Source organism: Martes martes, assembly GCF_963455335.1.
Source record: "Martes martes genome assembly, chromosome: 10".
In the NCBI taxonomy this organism is placed as follows: Eukaryota; Metazoa; Chordata; class Mammalia; order Carnivora; family Mustelidae; genus Martes; species Martes martes.
Window position 1 is genome coordinate 92,645,880 of NC_137898.1, and position 6,566 is coordinate 92,652,445.

The window sequence follows — 6,566 nt, forward strand, 5'->3', positions numbered from 1 at the left end:
CACAATGTCCAGAACCTGATTCTCAATAAATATTAGCTATATCAATAAAGAGCTTTTTATCTTAAATGTTTCAAATATTTTTTATTGTCACTGATGAAATTTGGTTATGCCAAGCTCTAAAGAATTCAGTAGCTACAGTCGCTAAAACGGACCTATTCTGGGAACGCCTGGCTGGTTCAGTCAGAAGAGCATAGGGCTCTTGTTCTTGATCATGACTTCTAGCCCCCACATCGGGTGTAGAATTTACTTAAATAAATAAAACTTTTAAAAAGCATACCTATTCTGAAATGTAGTAACATCCCCAGAAAAACTTCTAATAAAAAAAAAATCACTGAATTATTTCCATTGAAATCAGTCTCAATTCCAGGGATGTATTCGTAAATTGTTAATTTTCGTAAAAACCGGAAGTATAAGTGACTGAATGCTGACTGATTTTTAAACAAAGAGAGGCAGGCTCATAATCTAATAGTATACCTGAACCAATTATTATTTTTTTAACTTTTTAAAGATTTTATTTATTTATTTGACAGACAGCAAGAGAGGGAACACAAGCAGGGGGAGTGGGAGAGGGAGAAGCTGGCTTCCCACTGAGCAGGGAGCCCAATGTGGGGCTCGATCCCAGGACACTGGGATCATGACCTGAGCCGAAGGCAGACACTTAACGACTGAGCCACCCAGGTGCCCCACCTGACCTAATTATTAAGGTAAGAAAACTCTCTTCAGTTTACAGGTACACACACAGACACACACACACACATTGTGGTAGGCTGAAAAGTGAGATGTGTTTGGCTTTAGGAATTCATCTAATTCAGCTTATAAACAATTCTGTTCAGTGACTTTAAGGAAAATCTTTCAGTCTCTCGCTCTTTTTGCATGATTGTAGGAAAAGCTGCCTCTGTTGTGCCTCACATTTTCATCATTTAAGTGGATGAGTGTCCAGACATGGGGGAAATTTGATCAGAATCAGCACTGGCCACAGACAAGAGCCAAATATAATATGTTGGTAAAAGGGGTCTCTGTCACCACCTCTGGAGAACTGTGTCCTCCTTTTAGATCCCTAACGTGTCAGAGTTGCTGGAAACTGAGGACAAAAGGGAAGCGGTTTGCAGTCCAATTTTTCCATTTGGGTAAGGAGCACAGACAAGACCCATCCACTTGATTCTCAGCCCAGACAGGGGCGCACTACAGGACTCTATGGAGTCAGTTTTTCAGGAAATTCAGGATAGGTCCTCCAAAGCCACTGGGCAACCCCAACTGGTGGGGACCAAGACCCAGGTTCACAAGGAGCTCAGGAAAGACGATGGGCTGTCTGAGCCCTAAAGGATTTGTTCGGGTGCACCCGAGCTGGGGGCTCGGGGACCTGGACAAGCTCGAAGCACCCTGGGCTCTCCATGGTGGGTAACTTTGCCTCTCTCTTCTCCGATTCCATTTCCTGCCTCTAACGGCCACAGCTTGATCGTTGAGACTTAGCCACCCGTGGCTGCTGAGGGAAATAGAGGGAAAATTGAGCTGCTGCCTGCATCCCCTCCCCTGGAACCAGGGGCGGGACCCGAGATAACTGAACCTCAGCCAGAGCTCGTCACTCACTGTCACCTTTGCATTCAAACCATTCGGTGAGGATCCGGGACAGAGACTCTGAGAACCTTGTCAAGAGAGCTCCTTCCGCGTGGAATTTTTTCCTTTGAGCTTAGGGCAGAGGAACTCTGTAATGGAGAAAGATGAACATAATGCACAATAAAAGGGCACCATTTAATTCTAGGGAGGGGCCCTGCGAGTGGATATTGAGAAATGAAGATCGGGCATGATGGCTGGAGAAGTGGTGATTAAGGGTTTGTCCTGCGTAGACGGTCATCTCTGCCCCTCACTCACCAGAAACTTCTGCCCGCCATTCTCCCCTGTGCTGGGCCTCTGTTTTCCTCGTCAGTTAAGTGGGGATACTCTCCACTTAATGAGGATAAAAATGAGGTAAAGATAGTTATGGCTGCGGAGATCCTAAACACACACACCCCAGGTCCTTGTGCAAAGAACCATGCCTTAGAGCTTGATTCTAAAAATTCACTGATAGCTAAAAATACCCTGTTGACACAGGCCTGTCGGCACCCTCTGATTTTTCATTTTACGTGCACAAATTTATGTTTTTCCATTTTCGTTGGCTGGGGTTCTGTTATTTGAAGGTAAGGTGTGGGAAGTCCTTTGGAGGTTCAATGGGAGACAGGGAATCGGATATAGTTTTTCTCTCTGGAAGAAACTTTCATCGAGATTTAAAAAAAAAAAATAAAATGTTTAGGCTCGCTTGCTACTGTAACCTCTAGTCTTCTGCCAAATGGCAACACAACAAAGAAAGTCTCCTTTTCAAGTTTCTGGTTAATAAAACAACACGACGCAAGACAAATAAACAGAAACAGAAGGGCTGGGGCTCGCGCAGCTCAGGGAGCACATGTGTGGAGTGAGGAGGCGCGCTCTGCTTGGAAGGCCTGGGGATGTCTCTGGTGGACCCCCAGACCTCAGCCCCCCGGCCCAGGGTTCCCAGACCCACTGCCCAGTTCCCCGAACAGAAAGAGACGACCAGGAAATATGCCATAAACAAGCGGCTCTTCTTTTTGTCCTTCTTCTGTCCCGTTCCCCCCTCATGCCCCCCAACTTTGGGTTTGCTGCTCATGGAGATTTGAGGGGGTGACTGAGTTTGGGGGCCATGCTGGTGCAACAGATCTTAGCTTAGTGCTGGAAAGTGTGGGCGTGCCTGGAGGAGTGGTGGTCGCCAGTCATTTGGGAATATTCGGGTAGCCCTGAAGGGGCAGCTGACTTACTGGAACTGCTTCTGTTCTTTTCTCCTAGCGGTAGGACTTCTCAGGATTCACCTGCCAGTGCGTGAGGGCTCAGCGGCACCTCGAGGGGGGTTGATGGGGAGGGTGGGCGTTGCAGAGGAACTGGTTGCACGCGGGGCGCATGGTCCGGGCATCGTGGAGGGCCTGGAAGGCTCACTCTGTGCTTGCTGCTGTCCCTTTCCACCCCAGTGTGGGTTCTGGGTGGGGAGCTGGGGACCGCTCAGGAAGCAGTGAAGCCACAGCACACCCACTGGTTCTGGGCTTCCCTCTTGCTCTCTCCTCTTCTTTGACCTGTAAGAAGGCTGTCTCCCCTCTGCCTGCCCCTGGACGCCCGCCCTCCGCCTTCCACCGGGTCGCCCAGAGCGGTGGCTTTTGGCTCAGGACTGCACAGAAGCCCCAAGCCCGTGAGGAAAGCACAGCCTAAGTAGTCCTCTCCCTCAGGCGCGGGGAAGGGTTTCTCAGCTCGTCATCCCGGGCCTCGGGGGACGTCTCCGGGCCAGTGCGAGGAGGTATCTGTGAATCAGCTGCAGCTGAAAGCTGGAAACAGAGTGAACCCAACCCTGGAAGAACTGCTAAGGATTTACGATGTTCCAGAGGAGGAACTGTTCATAAAAACCCAACCGGCCAACTTCTCTGCAATGTGTTAAATAACAAACCGAGGGTGTAGAGCCGCTTTTTGTTACTCAGAGCAAATGAAATGTCAGGGAAGACCGTGAAGCCCTTGGCGGGATGTCTGAGGCTTTGGAAGGAAGTTACATGGGATTTTCATCTTTTTGAGGATTTCATGCCATTAGCTCCTCTTCATCCAGACCTGCCGCTTCTCCTGTTTTGGATAGAAATGCCTCTACGAGGGATGTAGGAGTCCCCCAGTTCTTTCAAAGGCTCCTTAAATCCCACTTCCTTGTTGAGGGCTTTATTAAATTCATCTAGAACTCTTTTTTTGTGGACGTTCACCACAAAGGAAGTGGAAACTGGACAATGGCCCTCGTTAGGAAGTTGGGTTTGATAGAGGCCTACTTGTCCTTCCCTTCCTTCCTGAGCAAATCCAAGCACAGTGCACACCTCTTCACGCCCTGTCCTGGTTTCTCAGGGATGCCTCAGCCCCCCTCGGCTCCAGGGATGGGCCGTGATTTGACAACAAAATCAGGGCAATGCCATTCTCCTTGAACACATTGAGTTCAAGAGTGGCCATGTGGCCTTATTCTGCTTGAGGCAAAGATGGCAGAGGCTTCTGGAATGTTCTTTCTCACTTTTAGGAGAAGCGGTAGATAGCCACTTTCTCTCTCTCCACCTCAATGTCTTCTGTTGGCCATTTTATGACCCCAGGGCAGCTGCCATGAGAATGAAGTTGATACCCAAAGGGAGACAGCTCTAGAGCATCTCAGGGAAATGCAGCCAGAGTCCTGGTTGCTTGTTCTTGGAATCTGCCCAACCTCTGAATGTCCAGTTATATGAGCAAAGAGGATTCCTCACTTGAAGGAATTTTAAGCCATCTGAGTCAGCTGAAATCATCCTGACCTAGGGGTTTTAACTCTCAGCAGGGTGTAGAGCTGTCTGGTAGCAGGGAACTCAGGTAGGGACCAAAGGATCTAGCCTAAAGTCTTAGGCTGCCAAGCGCTAGTGACGTGTCTGGGACCAAGTCTGGTCGACACTTGACTTCTGTGTTAAAGGGGGGGTGAGGGTCACTGTGTCTGTGTCACAAGGCTGAGTGGGGATCAGATAAGTCAGAGCTGCAAAACCTCTAAAATGTGTTTATTCGCATCATTCACCAGTTCAATTCGCTATTCTGTTATGGTGAAAGTAACGGTGGCTAACTCTATTAAGATATTATTAATTGTCCAGCCCTGTGCGGATTGCTTTAGTGACTTAGTTCATTTAATCTGTAGTGCAATCCTATAGTATGTTATTATATCCGGGTTTTGTTGGTGAATAAAAAGCATTAGAAAAATTAATTTTTTATCAGTATTATACATCTACTAAGTAGGCAAGCTTACTAATATATATTTGAGTATAATGTTAATAAGGCAAGGGATGTCAGTTTCACAACAATTGCCAGCAGTTCCAAATTCTGTATTAGACTTGTTTCCATTTTCGGGGTTTGACCACTTGCACCATTGTTGTCTAGTTTCTGTTTATTGCTCCCGAAGTCCTTAGGCTAATAAAAATTTCCCTTTCACAATTAACTACTGAACTTATTAACCGCACTCAGAAATCATTTGCCCTGGAGTTGGTTATTTTTTTTTAAGATTTTATTTATTTATTTGAGAGAGAGAGAGAGAGAGAGCACCCAGAGGGAGAGAGAGAAGCAGACTGCCTGCTGAACAGGGAGCCCTGGGCTCTATCCCAGGACCCTGGGATCATGACCTGAGCCAAAGGCAGACACTTAACTGACTGAGCCACCCAGGTGTCCCATGCACTGGAGCTGGTTTACATCAGACTTCTAATATTAAATGTTTGCGTGTGTGTGTATATGTGTGTGTTTTAAGAATATTGTGTTGATATTAATAATTATTTAACAAGTATTACCAATGAATAATTATTAAGAACTAATAATTATTGATAGTAGTACTGAGTGCTTTAAATATGTTGAGACTCTTAAAATAAGTGCACTTATTGGTGTCACATCTAAGATAGTGGCTTGCCAGCCATAAATTGTGGCTATAAATGGATATCACTGATGTCTTGCACTGGAATATTGAAGGTAGATACAGATTCACTGTAATTAGGGACGGTCTCCTCTCTGTCCAGACCAATAGTTCCATAGGGACAGCTCTGCATGCCTACCCCTGTAGGGGGTGTCTGGACATGGTTTGGTTGTTGCAACTAGGAAGTAGTGGTGTGTTGTTGGCATCCAGTGGCTATAGCCCAGGGATGCTATCGAATATTCTCCAGTGCACAGAACAGCCCCCACAACAAAGAATTATCCAGCTCCAGGGCGCCTGGGTGGCTCAGTGTCAGCCTTTGGCTTGGATCATGATCTCAGGGTCCTGGGATCAAGCCCCATGTCAGACTCCCTACTCAGCAGGGAGACTGCTTCTCTTTCTTTCTCTGTCATTCCCCCCGCTTGTGCTCCCTGGTTCTCTCTATCTCTCTGACAAATTAAAAAAAAAAAAAAAAGAATTATACAGCTTCAAATAAGAGTAGTGCTGAGGTTGAAAGATCTTGGTCCAGACAACCCAAGGACCCATGCTGAGCTTTCTTTTTTTCTTTTTTTAAATTTTTATTTGAGTTTTCCTTTCTATACCATTCTTGTTTGGTTAGGAGTCAGGTCACCCATTCCATACTAAGGATGCATGAGGATCCTGGAATGTTCACAGATTGACCCCCACACTGAGGTTCAGCAAAGTCTTGGAGCTTGGCCAGGATGTCCTTCTACTGGAGAAGCCACAGGTTTCTTGCAAGAAACGGATGTCAGAAGACCCTTCCCTGAGAGCACTGAGGTCAGCTGGTATACCTCTTGAACAGTGCACGAGGGTCTCCAGGCATTTCACTTCTACTGGGGCCCCCAGTGTGGTGAGCTTATGTGCTGCTTGGCTGTCTCTATATGGACTCCTTTCTCTCTAATGAATCCCCCCGGTTTACTTCTAGTGTCTCAGCCCCTGACATGTTCTAACCTTGACCTCAGCCCATCCACTCCTCTACTGCCAGCCCAGGTTACCATGATCAGGTCTCTCTAGACTGGAGGGTATGATCATTTGCCTCTCCTCCTCTTCTCTGGCTTCTTTGCTCTGGCACACACAT